The sequence below is a fragment of the Oncorhynchus gorbuscha genome, linkage group LG18, assembly GCF_021184085.1.
Source record: "Oncorhynchus gorbuscha isolate QuinsamMale2020 ecotype Even-year linkage group LG18, OgorEven_v1.0, whole genome shotgun sequence".
Lineage (NCBI taxonomy): Eukaryota > Metazoa > Chordata > Actinopteri > Salmoniformes > Salmonidae > Oncorhynchus > Oncorhynchus gorbuscha.
The window spans coordinates 2,371,026-2,395,854 of NC_060190.1; the positions used below are offsets into that span (position 1 = coordinate 2,371,026).

The following is a 24,829-nucleotide window of genomic DNA, read 5'->3' on the forward strand; positions in this document are numbered from 1 at the left end:
CGTGTTGTTGTTATCCGGTCCCGTCCACTGGATTATACGTCACGACTGACTCTTCACATGAAAGACGCTCATCGCCATCTGCTGACTGGAGTGGGTAACGCAGTTTGGAAACCCTCAGTTCCGAAGCTTCTCTATTCCGTTTGTTTTGTTGCCTAAGAGAGTTTACCCAGGATCAGATCCACTCTTTGCGTCCCTGGACGACACCTCTCCGTTCTTCGTGGTCTTTCTCCGCTGGAGATCTGTTGGCGGATTGGATTGTCTGACTGACCGACTGACTACAACCTTTTTGTATACGGTATTTCATTGGTCTTGATGTGATGATTTATGTAGTTAGTTGTAGTTGAGGACTTAGAGTTGATACGCTTTAAAGTTCTGTGGTAAAATATTGTTATATTGATTGTATGATTAATACTGGGTTTACGCTACACTGAATGAACGGACAAACATTGCGTGACTAAGGTCACTTGAGTTCACTGAACTCCTTTACCGGGTTGGACTCTTTTTAGGCCCGAGGTACAGGACATTTCTGGAGGAACCAGAACTCATCGTGATATTATTATATGTGTATGTAATCATTGATGTTGCTAATACAACCCACACAAAAGAATATAGTTGTTTTTGAAGTTCTTTCCAATGTTTTAAGGGTTTATGAAAAGTTTATTTCCATCCTGACTTTTACATAAGTCCTTTGTATTGGTGTAGACTTGACGGACCAGATGGGACTCATTCCCTCCCAAACCAAAAGGAGAAACCAATGTTTTCTCTGGTAGGCACAACCTGCCTGGCACCCCTATAAATAATAACCTCAAGTCAAAACCGTTACATAAAAGATGGCACCCCAGATGGGACAGCTCAACATTGAGAACTAACCAAAGCAAATCTTTTGTGTGGAATTAAAACAATGGATTCACCCCAAGATAATGTGCTCATCCATGTCATACCTGTCAATAGGAATAAACAGGGCCATTCTGATCATCAAGCTGACAAGACAAATCATAATATGAGATAATTTACATTTACATTTAAATCATTTAGCAGACGCTCTTATCCAGAGCGACTTACAAATTGGTGCATTCACCTTATGACATCCAGTGGAACAGTCACTTTACAATAGTGCATCTAAATCTTAAGGGGGGGGGGTGAGAGGGATTACTTATCCTATCCTAGGTATTCCTTAAAGAGGTGGGGTTTCAGGTGTCTCCGGAAGGTGGTGATTGACTCCGCTGTCCTGGCGTCGTGAGGGAGTTTGTTCCACCATTGGGGGGGCCAGAGCAGCGAACAGTTTTGACTGGGCTGAGCGGGAGCTGTACTTCCTCAGTGGTAGGGAGGCGAGCAGGCCAGAGGTGGATGAACGCAGTGCCCTTGTTTGGGTGTAGGGCCTGATCAGAGCCTGGAGGTACTGAGGTGCCGTTCCCCTCACAGCTCCGTAGGCAAGCACCATGGTCTTGTAGCGGATGCGAGCTTCAACTGGAAGCCAGTGGAGAGAACGGAGGAGCGGGGTGACGTGAGAGAACTTGGGAAGGTTGAACACCAGACGGGCTGCGGCGTTCTGGATGAGTTGAAGGGGTTTAATGGCACAGGCAGGGAGCCCAGCCAACAGCGAGTTGCAGTAATCCAGACGGGAGATGACAAGTGCCTGGATTAGGACCTGCGCCGCTTCCTGTGTGAGGCAGGGTCGTACTCTGCGGATGTTGTAGAGCATGAACCTACAGGAACGGGCCACCGCCTTGATGTTGGTTGAGAACGACAGGGTGTTGTCCAGGATCACGCCAAGGTTCTTAGCGCTCTGGGAGGAGGACACAATGGAGTTGTCAACCGTGATGGCGAGATCATGGAACGGGCAGTCCTTCCCCGGGAGGAAGAGCAGCTCCGTCTTGCCGAGGTTCAGCTTGAGGTGGTGATCCGTCATCCACACTGATATGTCTGCCAGACATGCAGAGATGCGATTCGCCACCTGGTCATCAGAAGGGGGAAAGGAGAAGATTAATTGTGTGTCGTCTGCATAGCAATGATAGGAGAGACCATGTGAGGTTATGACAGAGCCAAGTGACTTGGTGTATAGCGAGAATAGGAGAGGGCCTAGAACAGAGCCCTGGGGGACACCAGTGGTGAGAGCGCGTGGTGAGGAGACAGATTCTCGCCACGCCACCTGGTAGGAGCGACCTGTCAGGTAGGACGCAATCCAAGCGTGGGCCGCGCCGGAGATGCCCAACTCGGAGAGGGTGGAGAGGAGGATCTGATGGTTCACAGTATCGAAGGCAGCCGATAGATCTAGAAGGATGAGAGCAGAGGAGAGAGAGTTAGCTTTAGCAGTGCGGAGCGCCTCCGTGATACAGAGGAGAGCAGTCTCAGTTGAATGACTAGTCTTGAAACCTGACTGATTTGGATCAAGAAGGTCATTCAGAGAAAGATGGCGGGAGAGCTGGCCAAGGACGGCACGTTCAAGAGTTTTGGAGAGAAAAGACAGAAGGGATACTGGTCTGTAATTGTTGACATCGGAGGGATCGAGTGTAGGTTTTTTCAGAAGGGGTGCAACTCTCGCTCTCTTGAAGACGGAAGGGACGTAGCCAGCGGTCAGGGATGAGTTGATGAGCGAGGTGAGGTAAGGGAGAAGGTCTCCGGAAATGGTCTGGAGAAGTGGTCCTTCTGTAGCTCAGTTGGTAGAGCATGGCGCTTGTAACGCCAGGGTAGTGGGTTCGATCCCCGGGACCACCCATACGTAGAATGTATGCACACATGACTGTAAGTCGCTTTGGATAAAAGCGTCTGCTAAATGGCATATATTATTATTATTATAGGTAAGGGAGAAGGTCTCCGGAAATGGTCTGGAGAAGAGAGGAGGGGATAGGGTCAAGCGGGCAGATTGTTGGGCGGCCGGCCGTCACAAGACGCGAGATTTCATCTGGAGAGAGAGGGGAGAAAGAGGTCAGAGCACAGGGTAGGGCAGTGTGAGCAGAACCAGCGGTGTCGTTTGACTTAGCAAACGAGGATCGGATGTCGTCGACCTTCTTTTCAAAATGGTTGACGGAGTCATCTGCAGAGAGGGAGGAGGGGGGGAGGATTCAGGAGGGAGGAGAAGGTGGCAAAGAGCTTCCTAGGGTTAGAGGCAGATGCTTGGAATTTAGAGTGGTAGAAAGTGGCTTTAGCAGCAGAGAGAGGAGGAAAATGTAGAGAGGAGGGAGTGAAAGGATGCCAGGTCCGCAGGGAGGCGTGTTTTCCTCCATTTCCGCTCGGCTGCCCGGAGCCCTGTTCTGTGAGCTCGCAATGAGTCATCGAGCCAGGGAGCGGGAGGGGAGGACCGAGCCGGCCTGGAGGATAGGGGACATAGAGAGTCAAAGGATGCAGAGAGGGAGGAGAGGAGGGTTGAGGAGGCAGAATCAGGAGATAGGTTGGAGAAGGTTTGAGCAGAGGGAAGAGATGATAGGATGGAAGAGGAGAGAGTAGCGGGGGAGAGAGAGCGAAGGTTGGGACGGCGCGATACCATCCGAGTAGGGGCAGTGTGGGAGGTATTGGATGAGAGCGAGACGGAAAAGGATACAAGGTAGCGGTCGGAGATTTGGAGGGGAGTTGCAATGAGGTTAGTGGAAGAACAGCATCTAGTAAAGATGAGGTCGAGCGTATTGCCTGCCTTGTGAGTAGGGGGGGAAGGTGAGAGGGTGAGGTCAAAAGAGGAGAGGAGTGGAAAGAAGGAGGCAGAGAGGAATGAGTCAAAGGTAGACGTGGGGAGGTTAAAGTCGCCCAGAACTGTGAGAGGTGAGCCGTCCTCAGGAAAGGAGCTTATCAAGGCATCAAGCTCATTGATGAACTCTCCGAGGGAACCTGGAGGGCGATAAATGATAAGGATGTTGACACATAGTTGACAGGCTACAGAAGAGGCTACGCTAATGCAAAGGAGATTGGAATGACAAGTGGACTACACGTCTCGAATGTTCAGAAAGTTAAGCTTACGTAGCAAGAATCTTATTGACTAAAATGATTAAAATGATACAGTACTGCTGAAGTAGGCTAGCTGGCAGTGGGTGCGTTGTTGACACTACACTAATCAAGTCGTTCCGTTGAATGTAATAGTTTCGACAGTGGTGGCTAGCTAGCAGTGTTGTTTACGTTACGTTGCGTTAAAAGAACGACAATAGCTGGCTAGCTAACCTAGAAAATCGCTCTAGACTACACAATTATCTTTGATACAAAGACGGCTATGTAGCTAGCTATGTAGCTAGCTACGATCAAACAAATCAAACCGTTGTACTGTAATGAAATGAAATGAAAATTTGATACTACGTGTGAATGCGACCGGGTTGTTGAGTCTATTCGGTAGACGTTGGCTAGCTGTTGGCTAGCTGTCGGCTAGCTGTTGGCTAGCTGTTGGCTAGCTGTTGGCTAGCTAGCAGAGTCTCCTACGTTAAGGACGACAAATAGCTGGCTAGCTAACCTCGGTAAATTAAGATAATCACTCTAAGACTACACACTCTAAACTACACAATTATCTTGGATACGAAGACAGCAAAGACAGCTATGTAGCTAGCTAACACTACACTAATCAAGTCGTTCAGTTGAGTGTAATAGTTTCTCCAGTGCAGCTAATCAGTGGACGTTTGCTAGCTGGCTAGCTGGCTAGCTGCTGGGCAGAGCAGTGAAGACTATGTTAGGACGGCGAAATACGATAATTACGCAATTATCTTTGATACAAAGACGGCTATGTAGCTAGCTAAGAAGAAATTGCTAAGATTAGACAAATCAAACCGTTGTGCTATAATGAAATGTAATGAAATGTAATGAAAAAGTTATACTACCTGCGGAGCGAAGTGCCGATGCGACCGCTCGCTCCAACCCGGAAGTCACCTAATGGAGTTGATTTGGGCCAGAGCCCTGGGAATCTGAATGCTCGGTCTGGACCACAGGCCACAGGAGGTCTAACCAGTTACTCACTTATTGACATGGATCTGTGTGGAAGTACTGAGCTAGCCCTCCCTCTGACACCCGACCTTCCTCCATTGTCTGGTTTATCTCCAGAGGTTGTAGTCTTACAACTTCAAGGTGACATCCTTGATATTCGTTGGACTCAACAACATCTCCAAACTCTTATCCACCATTAATTCAAGTGTCTGAGGGAAGAGCAACAACAGAGCCATGAAATTCAGAAACTCACTGAGCACTCTAACCCACATGCTGACAGAGCTCAGTGAGTGGAAGACGGGAAATTACTGGTGCCATGGACAGGCAGTTTGACGACCAACGAAACGACCTCACTGCCACTCTCCAATGGCGCCGGCAACATCACCACACTGAGGTCCTCAAGGACGTTAATTCTGTTTTTTCTCCCATGGTTAACACTGTAAACCACTTGCAGACAGAGCTCTCTAATTGTGCTAAAATGTTGGATGACGTGTCTGAGGACATGGCCTCCATTAGGCACAACTCCTTGCACAGAGTTTCTCTGGTGTCCACTTCTGTTCAGACCACTGAGGGCCAAGCTGGCACCTCTGAACAGCCAATACAAGGCCATGCTGCAGCCACCCCTTGCAGGATGCAATCCACCATGCATCCTGGTGTTCATTTTCATGGTCACATAACTCCCTCCCCCTCTACTTCCTCAATCCCTCCAAGCTCGTTTGTTCATGGTGATTTGAGTAGAGGGGGGTACCAGTACAGAGTCAATGTGGAGACAGGAGACCAGTACCCCCTGTATATAGCCTCCATATTGACTCTACCGGTACCTCCTGTATATAGCCTCCACATTGACTCTGTACTGGTACCCCCTGTATATAGCCTCCACATTGACTCTGTACTGGTACCCCCTGTATATAGCCTCCACATTAACTCTGTACTGGTACCTCATGTATATAGCCTCCACATTGACTCTGTACTGGTACCCCCTGTATACAGCCTCCACATTAACTCTGTACTGGTACCCCCTGTATATAGCCTCCACATTGACTCTGTACTGGTACCCCCTGTATATAGCCTCCACATTGACTCTGTACTGGTACCCCCTGTATATAGCCTCCACATTGACTCTGTACTGGTACCCCCTGTATATAGCCTCCACATTGACTCTGTACTGGTACCCCCTGTATATAGCCTCCACATTGACTCTGTACTGGTACCTCCTGTATACAGCCTCCACATTGACTCTGTTCCGGTACCTCCTGTATACAGCCTCCACATTGACTCTGTAGCGGTATATTTTTTTATTGTGTAACTTTTTTTCTTACCTCTTATTTTTCTTAACTACATTGTTGGCTTGTCAGTAAGCATTTCATGGTCATGTCTACACCTGTTGTAGCTTTAAGGGAATAGTATGGTCACATCTAGAGAAAAAATTAACAGAGTAAATGTGTATAAACACACTTCCTATTCATGGAAGTATTTATGCATCATCTACATATTCATATTACGCTTCTACGTCTGTGTACAGGAAAGTATTAGTTGTAAGACGTAAAAGAAAATATATCAGCTTATTGTTAAATTATTATGACGTTCTTTCCAATACAAAAAGTGTAGTAACTGTTTCCAAACTGCGGTACCCACTCCAGCCAGCAGAAGGCGACGAGCGTCTTTCAGGTGACTCTTCTTGTGTGACGTATGGCCACACAGTGGTCCTGTGTAGCTCAGTTGGTAGAGCATGGCGCTTGTAACGCCAGGGTAGTGGGTTCGATCCCCGGGACCACCCATATGTAGAATGTATGCACACATGACTGTAAGTCGCTTTGGATAAAAGCGTCTGCTAAATGGCATATATTATATTATATATTACGTATAATGGACTGGACGGACGCTTCTTCAGGAACAACAACACGGATACTATTTAAACCACCTGGGAAGCTTGCTGGACAAGATAAAACTGAAAGATTGAAGTTTTAGGCCATGTTAATGTACATTAGCTAATCGCAGTGTATAAAACACATTTCAGTTGACGTTAACTTGAACCTAATTTGCTTGTTCAAGTTGCAAATTTGTTAAAGATTGATACTGAGCCTAGCACTAGGCTATTCGCTAATGCTAACTAGCTAGCTAACATCCCTGACCATGAGCTCACTAAACTACTCATCCCCTGCTAAAGAAGTGGATGTCTGCTGTCCGGAGAAAGAAGCTCTGGCGCTGAACATTGTCGTGAAAAACGAAGAGGAGGATATTACAGTGAAAGGAGAGAAAGATGCTCTGGCTCTGGACATTGTCGTGAAAGACGAGGAGGATATTACAGTGAAAGGAGAGAAACAACCTTTCAGAATGAAAAAGGAGGAAGAGGAGGCTGTTATAGTGAAAGAAGAGAAAGCATCCTCTTCCTCTCTAAAAGGTTCTATCTCAGTAAAGGTGAAGGAGGAAGAGGTTTTGGGAGTGAAAGAGGAGGAGACAGAATATCAGATTAACACCAGTGAGTATTGTCTTAAATACAGGGGCACAAACTATGCAGTTGTTGAACTAATGTGTAGTTTTTAAGGGGCATTCTACTGAAGTTCTTCACTTCAATATGATGTTCAGTACTATTTAAATTGTTAAAGGGTCAATCTGCCACTGCTACATATATTTTTGGGACTTTTAAATGAGATTTAATTATATATAACAGGCTTTTAAAATGTAACAATGGAGCATAATTTATACTTAAAATATCAAAGGGACACAAAAGGCACCCAATTCATTTAGAGATATTAATGCCTCTGATAAGACCCTATGACTGTAATAGACAGTAATAATTGATGATGGTAATAAGTTCACCATCTGTTTGATGTTCTCGTTAACACAGGAGAGAGACATGACTATCGTGGATCCTCTGGGGAGCCTCAACAACATCCTGATGCTGACGAGACAGAGAAGAGTCTCTCCAGATCAGAACACCAGATGGTACAGCTTGGTCTGGTCTAGCATACAGCTTGCTCTATCTGGGTCTGGTCTAGCTCTGTCTGGGTCTGGGCTGGGTTTCTGTAAAGCAGTTTATGACAACAGTGACATCAGCATCCATAATGGTATGTGTCTGTGTCCCCTCTTTATGGTTACCAGGACAACGCTAGCCCTTCCTCCCTCCCGGAGTCCCTGTGTCGTGCCTCTCCCGGTATCACCTTACTGCTGGGTATGAAGAGGTTGTCTGTGCTGCTGGTGGACTGCAGGAAAACAACAGGACTGAGTGGAACTGTGAGAGGAGGAGAAGAGAAGAAAGGATCAGATTTGACACATCAAAGTAAGTGCTGTAGTTCAGTTTGAACAAATACAATAGATCTGCCCACTGGTATCTGTTACCAGGACAACCAGCAGAGTTCTGTTAGTTGACAGGAAGATAGACTGGTGTATATGGATGTTATGAATATCATAACACTGAAAAAAGGATTCTGCCAATGAAAAGAGGGAAACCAATAGACCATATAAAACCTTGATGAAAGTTAGATTTAGAGGGAAAGTTTCAAGATGACCTGATATAAGGTGCTTGTTTTACAAAAACATTCCATAAAACATTATGGATGTTACATTGCCTGTCCCAGTCAATCCCCCTATCTTTACAAGACTGTAGAACAGGCAAACTAAACTCAAGACACAGTTAATTAATGATCTAATACTGGAGGAAAGCTGTGATCAGGCTGCCTACTCAAGAGAAAGCTTCGAACTGTAACCAGTGCCTGTGTAACGGATGTGAAACGGCTAACTAGTTAGCGGTGGTGCGCGCTAAATAGCGTTTCAATCGGTGACGTCACTTGCTCTGAGACCTTGAGGTAGTGGTTCCCCTTGCTCTGCAAGAGCCGCGGCTTTTGTGGAGCGATGGGTAACTATGCTTCGTGGGTGACTGTTGTTGATGTGTGCAGAGGGTCCCTGGTTCGCGCCCGGGTATGGGCGAGGGGACGGTCTAAAGTTATACTGTTACACCTGCAACTTGGTTCAGTTTATCAATCAACGTACCAGGGTAGTTACAAACAGTACAGAAATTGAATCATCAACATATTTTGATCATATCTTTACTATTGCTGCAGGAATGTGTTTGAAAGCAGTATCCAAATTCATCGGATGTTGTGATCACAATATAGTAGTCATATCTAGGACAACCAAAGTTCCAAAAGGCTGGGCCTAATGTTCTATATAAGAGATCATACAATTGTTTGTGGTGATTCCTATGTTGTTGATGTTATTAGGGTTTTTTTTCACAGTAAATAACTCACGGACACTAGAGAAGCTTTAACCAAGTTTAATTATTCCCAAAGGTTCTGTACATCTGTAATTCAGACAACCCAAAATTTGTTCCATCCAGATATATGTCCCACTTAAGACACTCCTCCTTCTCTCCAATCCTTACATCTTATGGTTCCACAGGAAGAGAGTAAAGAGAGTAACAGGATACCAGACCTTTCTCCCTGATGAGAATCTGTCCTGACCTCAACCTCTCCTTCATCTAATCCACAGATGTTCGTCTCCCCTGTTTCACACTTTGCTCTCCTCTCGTCCACCCAACACATTCCGAAGCCGTCTGTCTTTCTTCAGAGAACCATTAACTTCTGACATAACACCCAGTCTCTTTCACTTCCTATCACTACTTTAATGTCTCCATGTTCAAAGTTTAGCCGATTCCAACAATGGAAACAATATTTGTTGGTCCGTGGTGTGTAATGACGAGCAACCACATGCTGCCCTTGACACGTTTATGAAATTGCTTATCCCAGTTCCTAATAAGCAGCACCCATTAAGAAAATGACTGTAAAACTGTTAAATCCACGTGGATTGATGATACATTTAAAAATGGTATGATGAAGAGGGAGGCAAAAGGGATGGCATATAGGTCTGGCTGAATAACTGATTGGCGTTCCTAAAGTAAACTACCTGCTACCTGCCCAGAAGCTAGGATATGCATATAATTGGTAGGTTTGGATAGAAAACACTCTAAAGTTTCTAAAACTGTTACAATAATGTCTGTGCGTATATCATAACTTTTTTGGCAGGTGAAACCCCGAGGACAAACCATCCAGGAGGAATTTTTTGTTGTTGAGGTGACTCTGTTTTCAAATGGTTTTGTGTGGCACTTTTCTGTGGCACTTGGTTGCAGTTCCTATTTCTTCCACTAGATGTCAACAGTCTTTAGAAATTGGTTGATGTTTTTCTTTAGAGAAATGAAGAAGTTCGGCTATTCAGAACAAGGGTCCAGCCTAGTGCTCTCTAATGTTTTGATGCACGCTCCAGGTCACTCGCTTCACGTTCTTTTTATCCGGTATTGAACACAGTTTATCCCGTCTTAAATTTTCTCGATTATTTACGTTTTAAAATACCTAAAGTTGGATTAGGAAAGTTGTTTGAAATGTTTGGACAGCGTTTACAGGTAACTTATTAGATATTTTGTAGTCATGCTGGGCGAGTTGGAACCAGTGTTTTTTTTAAATCAAACGCTGTAAGGGTTTTCTTCTGGTGAAAGAGAGGCGGACCAAAATGCAGCGTGGTGGTTATTCATGTTTTTAATAAAGACGACTATACATGAACAGACTATACAAAACAAGAAAAGTGAAAACCTAAACAGTCCTATCTGGTGCAAACACAGAGACAGGAACAATCACCCACAAAACCCAACACAAAACAGGCTACCTAAATATGGTTCCCAATCAGAGACAATGACTAACACCTGCCTCTGATTGAGAACCATATCAGGCCAAACATAGAAATAGACAAACCAGACACACAACATAGAATGCCCACCCAGCTCACGTCCTGACCAACACTAAAACAAGGAAAACACATATGAACGATGGACAGAACGTGACAAACACGCCAAATAAATAGACATTTTGGAGATATAACGACGGAATTAATCGAACTAAAGTGATGTTTATGGGACATATTGGAGTGCCAACAGAAGAAGCTCTTCAAAGGTAAGGCACAAATTATATCGTTATTTCTGAGGATTGTGTCGCGCCTGGCGGGTTGAAATATGATTGTCATGTGTTTGTTTGATGGGGTGCTGTCCTCAGATAATCTCATGGTTTGCTTTTGCCGCAAAGCCTTTTTGAGATCTGACACGGTGGCTAGATTAACAAGAAGTTAAGCTTTGCACTTGTGAATGAATGAAAGTTAAATATTTCTCATTAAAAAAAATATATTTTACACTCTGCAATTTCACAGGATGTTGTCAACGTTCCGCTAGCAGGTTTTAATGTGATTTAACCTTTTGGAACTACTCCTCCCGGATCCGGGAGAATTGTCATCAACTACACTAATTAGCATAACGCAACGAACAAAAAATCTTACTAGAAAATATTCATATTCATGAAATCACAAGTGAAATATAGTGAAACACAGCTTAGCCTTTTGTTAATCACCCTGTCATCTCAGATTTTGAAATGATGCTTTACAGCCAAAGCAAGACAAGCATTTGTGTAAGTTTATCGATAGCCTAGCATAGCATTATGTCCAGCTAGCAGCAGGGAGCTTGGTCACGAAAATCAGAAAAGCAATCAAATTAAATAGTTTACCTTTGATGAGCTTCGGATGTTTTCACCCACGAGACTCCCAGTTAGACAGCAAATGTTAATTTTGTTCCATAAAGATGATTTTTTTATAGCCAAAATACCTCCGTTTATTCTTCACGTTTTGTTGAGAAATCCACCGGAAGTTGCAGTCACGACAACGCCGAAAAAAAACTCAAAATTTGATCCATAATATCGACAGAAACATGGCAAACCTTTTTTATAATCAATCCTCGAGGTGTTTTTCAAATATCTATTTAATAATATATCAACCAGGACAATTGGCTTTTCACTAGGAGCGAGAGGCACAATGGCCGCCTTTGTCTATTACGCACAAATCACTCTGAGAGCCACCACCTGACCACTGACGCAATGTTGTCGTTCACGCTCATTTTTCAAAACAAAAGCCTGAAACTATGTATAGTGACTGTAGACACATTAGGCTTTCGCCTGGAATATCAGTTCTGTTATATTCACAGACAATATTTTTACAGTTTTAGAAACTATGGTGTTTTCTATCATAAGCTGTCAATTATATGCATATTCTAGCACCTGGTCCTGAGAAATAGCCTGTTTACTTTGGGAAAGTTATTTTTTCCAAAAATGAAAATAGTGCCCCCGAGTTTCAAAGGTTAATGTGCCATAACAGGTTTTAATGTGTTTGAGCCAATCAGTTGTGTTGTGACAAGGTAGGGGGGGTATACAGAAGATAGCCCTATTGGGTTAAAGACAAAGTCCATATTATGTCAAGAACAGCTCAAATAAGCAAAGAGAAACAACAGTCCATCATTACTTTAAGGACCACCACAAGAATGGAAGATCCAGAGTTACTTCTGATGCAAAAGTTCAGTAGAGTTACCAGACTTAGAAATTGCAGCCCAAATAAATGCTTCACAAAGTTCAAGCAACAGACACATCTCAACATCATTGGTTCAGAGGAGACTGCGTGAATCAGGCCTTCATGGTCCAATTGCTGCAAGGAAACCACTACTAAAGGACACCAATAATAAGAAGAGACTTGCTTGGGCCAAGAAACACGAGCAATTGACATTAGACCGGTGGATATCTGTCCTTGGGTCTGATGAGTCCAAATTTGAGTGTTTGGTTCCGAGCATCATGTCTTTGTGAGACGAGGAGTAGATGAACAGATTATCTCTGCATGTTTGGTTCCCACCGTGAAGCATGGAGGAGGAGATGTGATGGTGTGTGGGTGCTTTGCTATTGACAAAGTCAGTGATTTATTTATTCAAGTCACACTTAACCAGGATGGCTTCCACAGCATTCTACAGCTATATGCCATCCCATCTGGTTTGGGCTTAGTCCCACTGTCATTTGTTTTTCAACAGGACAATGACCCAACACACCTCCAGGCTGTGTAAGCGCTATTTGACCAAGAAGGAGAGTGATGGAGTGCTGCATCAGATGACCTGGCCTACACAATCCCCCAGCCTCAACCAAATTGAGATGGTTTGGGATGAGTTGGATAGCAGAGTGAAGGAAAAGCAGCCTACAAGTTCTCAGCATATGTGGGAACTCCTACAAGACTGTTGGAAAAGGATTCCAGGTGAAGCTGTTTGAGAGGAAGCAAGGGTGGCAACTTTTGAAGAATAAAATATATATTTTGATTTAACACTTGTGGTTACTACATGATTCCATGTGTTTTTTAATAATTTTGATGTCTTCTCTATTATTCTACTATGTAGAAAATAGTAAAAATAAAGAAAAACCCTTGAATGAGTAGGCGAGTCCAAACTTTTGACTGGTACTGTACATTAAATTCCCTGACAACAGCTCCAGTGGACATTCCTGCAGTCATAATGCCAATTGCCCGCTCCCTCAGAGATCTGTGGCATTGTTGTGTGACCAAACTGCACATTTTAGTGGCCTTTTATTATCCCCAGCACAAGGTGCACCTGTGTAATAATCAAGCTGTTCAATCTGCTTCTTGATATGCCTCACCTGTCAGGTGGATGGATTATCTTGGCAAAGAATTCATGTTTAATAACAGGGATGTAAAAAATTCTGCAATCTTTTTTTTCAGATCATGAAACATCCAACACTTTACATGTTGTGTTTATATTTTTGTTTTTTGTTGTTACTATCAGTTTTAGGAACATTTACCCAAAATATGACATCAGCGATAATCAAAATGTTGAAAATCTGTGAATGTCTAAATAAGAAATTGGTCCATTTAAACAGCAATGTGTTGAACCCTTTCAACAACGGGGAGATGTTACTGATGTGCTTTGTATCTGCGACGTAAAAACACGTTTTGGACTTCCACACAAAATTACTTCTTTGGTTATGTTATGTTTAAGGAAGTGTGTAGGTCACATTCTGTATCATACAGCTATGAAAGCTATCCAGCGACGACTGTGTCTTCAGTGTCCTAGAACTGTCTAGGTTTTTGTGTTCTGACTTGTAAAACAGGATGTATAAAATAAGTAATGTAAACATAGCAGTAATTACCAGGAAGCTCTACATTTGTTTTCAAATCACACTAAGATTGTTAAAACTGGCCTCAGGTTATTGAGAGATCTGATTTAGGATTTACCCTCGTAGCAAGGTTTTGTTATCATGTGGTTTCATTTGGGTCTCTATTTAAAAATAACACTGTCTTTGGCAGGAGAAAGACCAGACACAGAGGAACCAGAGCCAGGGACGTCCAAACCAGCAAGACGACACCAGTGCTCCCAGTGTGGACAGTGTTTCAACCAGAAGGCACACCTGAAACAACATGAGAGGATACACACAGGGGAGAAGCCGTACCACTGCTTCCAATGTGGAAAGTGTTTCAGCCGTTCGGGGGCGCTGAAACAACATGAGAGAATACACACAGGAAAGAAGCCTTACCACTGCTCCCAATGTGGAAAGTGTTTTGTCTGTTCGGGGGACCTGAAACAACATGAGAGAATACACACAGGAGAGAAGCCTTACCACTGCTCCCAATGTGGAAAGTGTTTCACCCAGGTCGGGATGCTGAAAGAACATGAGAGAATACACACAGGAGAGAAGCCGTACCACTGCTCCCAATGTGGAAAGTGTTTCAACCGTTCGGGATGCTGAAAGAACATGAGAGAATACACACAGGAGAGAAGCCTTACCACTGCTCCCAATGTGGAAAGTGTTTCAACCAGAGAGGACACCTGAAAAAACATGAGAGAATACACACAGGAGTGAAGCCTTACCACTGCTCCCAATGTGGAAAGTGTTTCGCCAGGTCGGGGATGCTGAAACAACATGAGAGAATACACACAGGGGTGAAGCCTTACCACTGCTCCCAATGTGGAAAGTGTTTCGCCCGGTCGGGGATGCTGAAACAACATGAGAGAATACACACAGGAGAGAAGCCTTACCACTCCTCCCAGGGTGCAAACCATTTGCCCATTTAGGAAGCCTGAAAGAACACATTAGACTACACACAGAGGACAAGACTTAGAAAAGCTCAGACTGTGGGAAAACATATTACTCATAACAGTCATTTAAACGTCATTAGAGAATCCACACAGGAGAGAGAAATTACTTCTCTTAGCGTGTATGTTGATATTTCACATCACATTGACTTAAAATTCATCAGAGAACATACACAGTGCTCCCGTTGTCTTATATTGTTGACTGACAATGTGTTTTACTGTCTTTACCATATAAAATTAAATGGTACAGGGTATACTCAAACATATATTTGTTTGTTTTTATTAGAAAACATGAATTGAATATGGAGTCTGTCAGTTTGAATATAAAGAAGATCAGGTTCCTTCTTTTAAACTGTCCTTTTTTAAAACTTTTTGTGTTTATCTGGGTGTGTCATTCCTCCAGCACTACAGATAATCAAGTGATATTTGGATGTGATGCATTTGTTCCATTGTTGACATTTACATTGTTGGCCCACTGATGATTTAATGAAATGAAAATGTTCAGACTCTGTAATGGAAAACGTTAATTGTTTGTGTGTCCACATAACTGAGTATGTGACTAACCTTGTGAAACTGTCCTATTATAAGCTCCTGTTCTTGGGAGTATCATCCTGTGTTGCAAACCAATTTACACCTGTGTCCTTGTATGACTAAAGTCCCTCCCAGGAACAGGAAACTATAAAGATATGTGCTAATCACTCAATGCTTCAGTAATTCAGACTGTCTCCACTGCGCTGTGTAACTCTGTTATTCTCTCTGAGCTCAGAAATAAAAAATCTTGGTTTGACTTGGACTCCAGCAGATCCTTATTTTATAATATCAACCACAACTCTCCCACAGATTGCTGTGTATTATTGTCTAAATGAAGAGTTCCTCTTTCGACTTTCCTGGTGGCATTTACAAACCTCCCACTGGTTGAATAAACATTGTTACCCAAATGATGAGATTATTATTTTATTTGTCAAATGGCAACCAAGCATCGATCATCATGTCACCAGATTAAAACCCTCAAAATGTATTGGAATTGAGCATCAAGCTCATCACGTGCACTTTCACCACCCTGTGAAGTTCATAACTTATTTCATCTGTAGCCTAATAAACTACATGGTTTTCCAAGTTTTAGAGGGAGGACCACAACATATCATCACGTGACTCCAAGTTAACTAAGACATGATGGTTATTATATAAATATTTGTACATAAAGGAGTTTCCATCGCCATTTCTCACTAAAACGTTTTTACTGACACAACCCACCATGTCAAACGAAATAACATATCGTCTGTCGCCATTTATAAAAATGTTCAGGCATATCCTGTTTCTGTCATCCCGGTCATTACTTCTGAAATGGTTGGATCAATATCCACCTTCATGATATGGATGAAGCCTGATTTGGAATGTCTGAGTAGTTCTATCTGATGTCATAATACACCCCTCTGATAGTGATACATTTGTTACTTACAGGGCACCACTGCCCCTGACCAGCTGAATGCAGGTGGGCTCTCCTGTCAACATGGGGCTCCTACTGCAGGTAGCCTAGCGGTTAACAGTGTTGGGCCAGTAACTGAAAGATCCCTGGTTTGAATCCCAGAGAGGACTAGGTGGAAAATCTGTCAATGTGCCCTTGAGGGCTGCAACAGGAGCCTCATGTTGACAGGAGAGCCCACCTGCACTCAGCTGGCCAGGTGTCTTAACAGGAACAAGCTTGGCACACCTGTATTTTTTCCCATTCTTCTCTGCAGATCCTCTCAACCTCTGTCAGGTTGGATGGGGAGCGTCGCTGCACAGCTATTTTCAGTGGCTGGGCCACACAAGGACATTCAGAGACTTGTCCCGAAGCCACTTCTGCATTGTCCTTTGTCTGTGTGCTTAGGGTTGTTGTTCTGTTGGAAAGTGAACCTTTGCCCCAGTCTGAGGTCCTGAGTGCTCTGGAGCAGATTTTCATCAATTATCTCTCTGTACTTTATTTTTATTTTAGTTATTTATTATTGAACCTTTATTTAACTTGGCAAGTCAGTTAAGAACAAATTCTTATTTACAACGGTGGCCAACCAAAAGGCAAAAGGCCTCCTACGGTGGCTGGGATTCAAAACAAGGATACATCCCTAACCAAGGCCCTTCTTCAGTGGGTTCTTCCTTGCTGAGCGTCCTTTCAGGTTATGTTGATATAGGACTCATTTTACTATGGATATAGATATTTTTGTACCTGTTTCCTCCAGCATCTTCACAAGGTCCTTTGCTGTTGTTCTGGGACTGGTTTGCACTTTTCGCACCAACGTATGTTGATCTCTAGGAGACAGAACAAGTCTCCTTCCTGAGCGGTATGACGGCTGTGTGGTCCCATGGTGTTTATACTTGCATATACTATAGTTTGTCAACAAGATATTTGTGGAGTGGTTGAAAACCGAGTTTTAATGACTCCAACCTAAGTGTATGTAAACATCCCTTGTATAGCCTCCACTCTGTACTGGTACCCCCTGTATATAGTCTCCACATTGACTCTGTACTGGTACCCCCTGTATATAGCCTCCATATTGACTCTGTACTGGTACCTCCTGTATATAGCCTCCACATTGACTCTGTACTGGTATCTCATGTATATAGCCTCCAGATTAACTCTGTACTGGTACCTCCTGTATACAGCCTCCACATTAACTCTGTACTGGTATCTCCTGTATATAGCCTCCACATTAACTCTGTACTGGTACCTCCTGTATACAGCCTCCACATTAACTCTGTACTGGTACCTCCTGTATATAGCCTCCACATTAACTCTGTACTGATATATCCTGTATATTGCCTCCACATTGACTCTGTACTGGTACCTCCTGTATATAGCCTCCACATTAACTCTATACTGGTACCTCCTGTATATAGCCTCCACGTTGACTCTGTACCGGTACTTCCTGTATACAGCCTCCACATTAACTCTGTACTGGTACCTCCTGTATATAGCCTCCACATGGACACTGTACTGGTACCCCCTGTATATAGCCTCCATATTGACTCTGTACTGGTACCTCCTGTATATAGCCTCCACATTGACTCTGTTCCGGTACCTCCTGTATATAGCCTCCACATTGACTATGTACTGGTAACTCCTGTATATAGCCTCCACATTGACTCTGTACTGGTACCCCCTGTATATAGCCTCCACATGGACTCTGTACTGGTACCCCCTGTATATAGCCTCCATATTGACTCTGTACTGGTACCTCCTGTATATAGCCTCCACATTGACTCTGTTCCGGTACCTCCTGTATATAGCCTCCACATTGACTATGTACTGGTACCTCCTGTATATAGCCTCAACATTGACTCTGTACTGGTACCCCTTGTATATAGCCTCCACATTGACTCTGTACTGGTACCCCCTGTATATAGCCTCCACATTGACTCTGTACTGGTACCCCCTGTATATAGCTGACTCTGTACTGGTACCCCCTGTATATAGCCTCCACATTGACTCTGTACTGGTATCTCCTGTATATAGCCTCCACATTGACTCTGTATGGTATACCTCCACATTAACTCTGTACTGGTACCTCCTGTATATAGCCTCCACATTGACTCTGTACTGGTACCCCCTGTATATAGCCTCCACATAGACTCTGTACTGGTACCTCATGTATATAGCCTCCATATTGACTCTGTACTGGTACCTCATGTATATAGCCTCCACATAGACTCTGTACTGGTACCTCATATATATAGCCTCCATATTGACTCTGTACTGGTACCTCATGTATATAGCCTCCACATTGACTCTGTACTGGTACCTCATGTATATAGCCTCCACATTGACTCTGTACTGGTACCTCATGTATATAGCCTCCATATTGACTCTGTACTGGTACCTCCTGTATATAGCCTCCACATTGACTCTGTACTGGTACCCCCTGTATATAGCCTCCACATTGACTCTATACTGGTACCTCCTGTATATAGTCTCCACATTGACTCTGTACTGGTATCTCCTGTATATAGCCTCCACATTAACTCTGTACTGGTACCTCCTGTATATAGCCTCCACATTAACTCTGTACTGGTACCCCCTGTATATAGCCTCCACATTGACTCTGTACTGGTACCTCATGTATATAGTCTCCACATTGACTCTGTACTGGTACCCCCTGTATATAGCCTCCACATTAACTCTGTACTGGTACCCCCTGTATATAGCCTCCACATTGACTCTGTACTGGTACCTCCTGTATATAGCCTCCATATTGACTCTGTACTGGTACCTCCTGTATATAGCCTCCACATTAACTCTGTACTGGTATCTCCTGTATATTACCTCCACATTGACTCTGTACTGGTACCTCCTGTATATAGCCTCCACATTCACTCTGCACTGGTATCTCCTGTATATAGCCTCCACATTAACTCTGTACTGGTACCTCATGTATATAGCCTCCACATAGACTCTGTACTGGTACCTCATGTATATAGCCTCCATATTGACTCTGTACTGGTACCTCATGTATATAGCCTCCACATTGACTCTGTACTGGTACCTCATGTATATAGCCTCCACATTGACTCTGTACTGGTACCTCATGTATATAGCCTCCATATTGACTCTGTACTGGTACCTCCTGTATATAGCCTCCACATTGACTCTGTACTGGTACCCCCTGTATATAGCCTCCACATTGACTCTATACTGGTACCTCCTGTATATAGTCTCCACATTGACTCTGTACTGGTACCTCCTGTATACAGCCTCCACATTAACTCTGTACTGGTACCTCATGTATATAGCCTCCACATTGACTCTGTACTGGTACCCCCTGTATATAGCCTCCACATTAACTCTGTACTGGTACGCCCTGTATATAGCCTCCACATTGACTCTGTTCTGGTACCTCCTGTATATAGCCTCCACATTGACTCTGTACTGGTACCTCCTGTATATAGCCTCCACATTAACTCTGCACTGGTACCTCCTGTATACAGCCTCCACATTAACTCTGTACTGGTACCTCATGTATATAGCCTCCACATTGACTCTGTACTGGTACCTCCTGTATATAGCCTCCACATTAACTCTGCACTGGTATCTCCTGTATATAGCCTCCACATTAACTCTGTACTGGTACCTCCTGTATACAGACTCCACATTAACTCTGTACTGGTACCCCCTGTATATAGCCCCCACATTAACTCTGTACTGGTACCCCCTGTATATAGCCTCCACATTAACTCTGTACTGGTACCTCCTGTATATAGCCTCCACATTAACTCTGCACTGGTATCTCCTGTATATAGCCTCCACATTAACTCTGTACTGGTACCTCCTGTATACAGCCTCCACATTGACTCTGTACTGGTACCTCCTGTATATAGCCTCCACATTGACTCTGTACTGGTACCTCCTGTATATAGCCTCCATATTGACTCTGTACTGGTACCTCCTGTATATAGCCTCCACATTAACTCTGCACTGGTACCTCCTGTATATAGCCTCCACATTGACTCTGTACTGGTACCTCCTGTATATAGCCTCCATATTGACTCTGTACTGGTACCTCCTGTATATAGCCTCCACATTAACTCTGCACTGGTATCTCCTGTATATAGCCTCCACATTAACTCTGTACTGGTACCTCCTGTATACAGCCTCCACATTAACTCTGTACTGGTACCTCCTGTATATAGCCTTGTGGCGAAATCTGCTCGGAGCCTTCACCGTGCGCTGCCACTTTAAGAGCGCATGAGCAGTAAGGAAGGAGGAAATAAAGAGAGCTTGTTCAGCTGTTTGGGGAGGAGCTCTTGGGAGGCGCGACAGTTTGATTGTGTGTGCTGCAGAAGTTTTGTTTGTTTTCAGCGTTTGAAGTTTATAAAGTATTTAACTCGATCATCGGTGTGATCGCTTTAGATCGTGGTTGTTTTTGTTTGGGACCGCGCCCGTTATGGATCGCATGGATTAGCAGCAACATTGTTGCGAAGCTTAAACCAACAAACCATCGGACAGTCAGACACCGGCAGGCCTGAAGACCACAGCTAAGATTGATCTTTTCTCTCTCTTTCTCTTCGCTCTCATTCCAGTGCTTTACCCTGCAACAGACTCTCTATTTGTTAAATGCACTGCCCATTGAAGTTCATTAGAGCTGGACTATTATTTCCCTGCCAGAAGTATTTGGATGGACATTTTAGTAGGTTACTTGCAAGCTGTATATTATGTGAACTGTTGAGGTGGGGTGTACTAATGACATGTGGCCGTGAAGACTGTGGACATTTTTAAGGCCTTTGTTGTGTCGATGAACACCCCCACATTCATACCCTCTGCACTCACCCACTAGAAAATAATACAGATTATTGCAAATCCTATATTGATGACTGGGTTCGTTCTTGTATGAAGTTGCTGTTGAATTGCTCTGCCATTATTAGTATTAGTATTATTGTATGAGGTATTCTTGTTTGGGTTACCCCTGTGCTGTGATGTGGGTTTTATATGGTGTGTATTCTTTTTTCTCTCCACTGGCTATCTGGTAAACAGGCTACACTCTAGGCAGTCTTTTCTGCTGATGTGTGTGGGTCTGGTAGTGGTACTCTCTCTATTCTACTCTTTTCCTTTTGGCAGGGTTAATACCTGCCTGGCGCCCGAACAAAATCTTTCTTTACCCCTCTCTTAAGAAATACCGCTACAGAATTGGCGCCCGAACAGGGACTTGAAGAGAAACACCCATGACACCATCCACACAAGGTTGAATCATGTCTTTTGTTGGAACCCCATACTGTGTCAATGTGGACACACCTGATGGTAATCATGTTCGGGATTCTTTCATTGTGGAAGGACTCGATGAACTAATGGAGTTGGATAGCACTGCCCCTAATCCCCAGGCTTCTGGCTCACCTATAACATCTCCACCATTACCCTCCCTCAAACCCTTCCGGTTACCCTGTCCAGAGAGACTGGGAGAGGTGTCTCTGTGATCACTGGACAACTGGAACATCAATGGACACACACCAATCATAGTTTGACAATGCAGGAGAATGCCATTCGCAAACTCAGTGAATGTGTGGAGGCTCATCAGACAGATGTGCAGAGGAGGTTGGATTACCTTCCTGTCAAATGGAGAAAAACCAACAACAAATTGTTCAGAGACAGAAATATTTGCAAGATTCTCTGAAGCAGGATATTCAAGGAAAACTGCATCGGTTCAAAACACAAATGGAAACTAACCATCATCAAGTCATAATCTTTCTTGAGGAGGAACAAAAACAGAGAGAAGAGGAGTCGGCCTCTGTTGTGAAGGGAGTGTGTTCTTATCTGAAGGAAGTTCTGGAGGACATGAAGAACTCTCTCACAGGGGAACTACGATGTTTGATTGAACAGACTCAAAAGGACACCGTTAATGAGATGGAAAAAGCACAGAAGGCCACAGACCTTCAACTGGAAGGGCTGCACCAGGAGGTAATGCAGTGCTTTTCCCTTCTGGACAAATCTTCTGCACCTCCCTCAAGTTTTACCTCTGCCACTGGCTTGGCCAGTAAGGGAATAGGAACAGGTAGCACTACAAAACCCCTCTGAAGATATTGTTAAACAGAACTCCCTCTGCCACTGTCATGCCTCCTATAGAGCGCTCCCTCCCTATAAAACTACTTTTCCCCACTTTTGGAAGTCCAGAAGATGATGTTGATCCACTGTTTTTCTTATCTAAGTGTAATGATTTTCTTTCTATCCGGCCCCTTACTGACTTGGAGGTTCTTGCCACCCTCCGCAGTGTTCTCCATGGTACAGCAAGAGACTGGTGGGAGATAGCCCGTGAACATGTGTCAACCTGGGAGGAGTTTCAAAAATATTCCTCTTAGCCTTCCTTTCAGAGGACTATGGGGATGAACTGGCGGAACGTGTTCGTAACAGAGTCCAGGGTGAAGCAGAGCCAATACGGGACTTTGCCTTCTCCTATCGAGTTCTATGTAGGAGATGGAAGGCTGACATTACTGAGCAGGAGATGGTCAAACTCCTTCTTAAGAACATGGTTCCCCGCCTTGCTAGTCAACTTCGAGAACGTGTGCAGAATGTGGATGATCTGGTGCGTCTTGGGACTCAGTTTGAGAAGGACTGGAAGCACCACCTCCAAACTAAAAACACCGTTCCCTCATCCCAGTATACCCAGAACTCTCCTGGGGCTAAACCGTCTCAGATATTTGTACCCAAGAACCAGGACAAAATTCCAGTTATGTGTTGGAGGTGTAAAGTCCAACATCCTCCAGATTCTTGCCCGCTCTATGTCCAGCATCAGGATTCAGGAAAAGGTCAGAAAGGACAGAAGACTGAAAGTCTACACAGGCGTGGTGGCTTGCATACAATTGGGTCAGCCTTAATGCCCACCATGAAGCCTTTAGACAGCACAGCTAGCGGTCTTATTCCTATTCCGCAACTACTATTGGTTCCTCTGACTGTTAGGAACTGGAGAGGGAAGGCCATAATCGACACAGGGGCATCTTACACCCTGATGCAAGAGGCCCTGTGGCAGAACATGGCATTACCTCATGAGGAGCTACGAACATGGGAGGAGGGACCATTGTCCTTGGCCAATGGAGAACCTACCACCCCTTGGGCTGGATTAGTATAATAATACAACTGCATGGTGAGACTATTAACCTTCCTGTGGCAATACTTGCAGATTTAAGCCTTGCATTTGCTGTAGTCCTTGGCCTAGACTTCCTGTTCTTCAGTGGACTGACCATCTCTATGTCCGAACCCTCCTATCGGCTACACTCTGACTATTCCCAGCCTCATCCATTTCAACCTGGTAATGCACTGATTTCAGGTTGGAGCCTGCTACATTATGCAGAGTCCGGACAAGCTCAAGTCAGAGACAGAGAAACTATAAAGAGACAAAGACAAAAACATGTTCCACCAGTGAAGTCTGAGAACCCAACTATCACCCTGATTACCGCCGTACCCCCCCTTCTATCCGAGAGCAAAAACAAACCTGATGCGGATTTCTACATCAAACAAGCAGTGGAACAGGCATATCTGTCGGATGATGAAAGGTGGCAGCTCTCCCAGATGTTGGACGTGAACAGTGAGGTCTGTACTCTTACACTTGGCCGTACAACCGTCTTCAAACACAAAATCTATACCCGGCATGAGGTCCCCATTAAGCAGCGTCCCTACAGGCTGTCCCCCGCCAAACTGGCAATTCTCAATGAACAGCTTAAAAGCATGTTGGAGAATGGAATTGTGGAACCTTCTTTTTCCGGATGGGCTTCTCCGGTTGTCCTGATTCCTAAGAAAGATGGTGGATATCGATTCTGTGTGGACTACAGGAAGCCAAATGCCATAACAGAAAGCGATGCCTACCCTCTACCAAACATAAATGACATACTGGAATCTCTGGCAGGAGTATCCATCTTTAGTAATCTGGATCTGAACAGTGGCTATTGGCAGGTGTCAATGGATCCCGCTAGTCAGGACAAGACTGCCTTTGTCACCCCTTCTGGTTTGTACTCCTTCAAAGTCATGCCTTTTGGTTTGAAGAATGCTCCAGCAACCTTCCAACGGTTGATGGAGACTGTCCTGGGAGATCTGAGGGGTAGAAATTGTCTCGTGTATCTGGATGACATCATAATCTACTCCTCCTCTGTTGCGGATCATCTGCAAGACATTCAGTCCGTCTTCGACAGACTAAAGGCTGCAGGTTTGACCTTGAACTTGAAGAAGTGTCGTTTCTGTCTGCCAGAACTCAAGTTCCTTGGTCATGTGGTTAATGCTGAAGGCATCCATGCAGATCCAGCCAAAGTTGCAGCCGTGCAGGAATTCCCCATTCCCACATCCCTCAAGGCTGTTCAGCGGTTTCTGGGTATGGCTGGATGGTACCACAGGTTTGTGCCTGATTTTTCAAAGGTAGCTGAACCTCTCAACCACCTTAAGAAGAAAGGTGTGAAATTCCAATGGACCCCTGCATGCCAAGGTGCATTTGAAGCACTCAAAAACAGTCTAATTACTCCTCCAGTGCTTGGACATCCTAACCT

At 44.2% G+C, this 24,829-nt stretch overlaps 1 pseudogene; it reads left to right on the forward strand.

Moving 5' to 3' along the window:
• The first annotated feature begins 6,799 nt into the window (after positions 1–6,799).
• LOC124002736 lies at positions 6,800–15,626 on the forward strand (annotated as a pseudogene).
• The last annotated feature ends 9,203 nt before the right edge of the window (positions 15,627–24,829 follow it).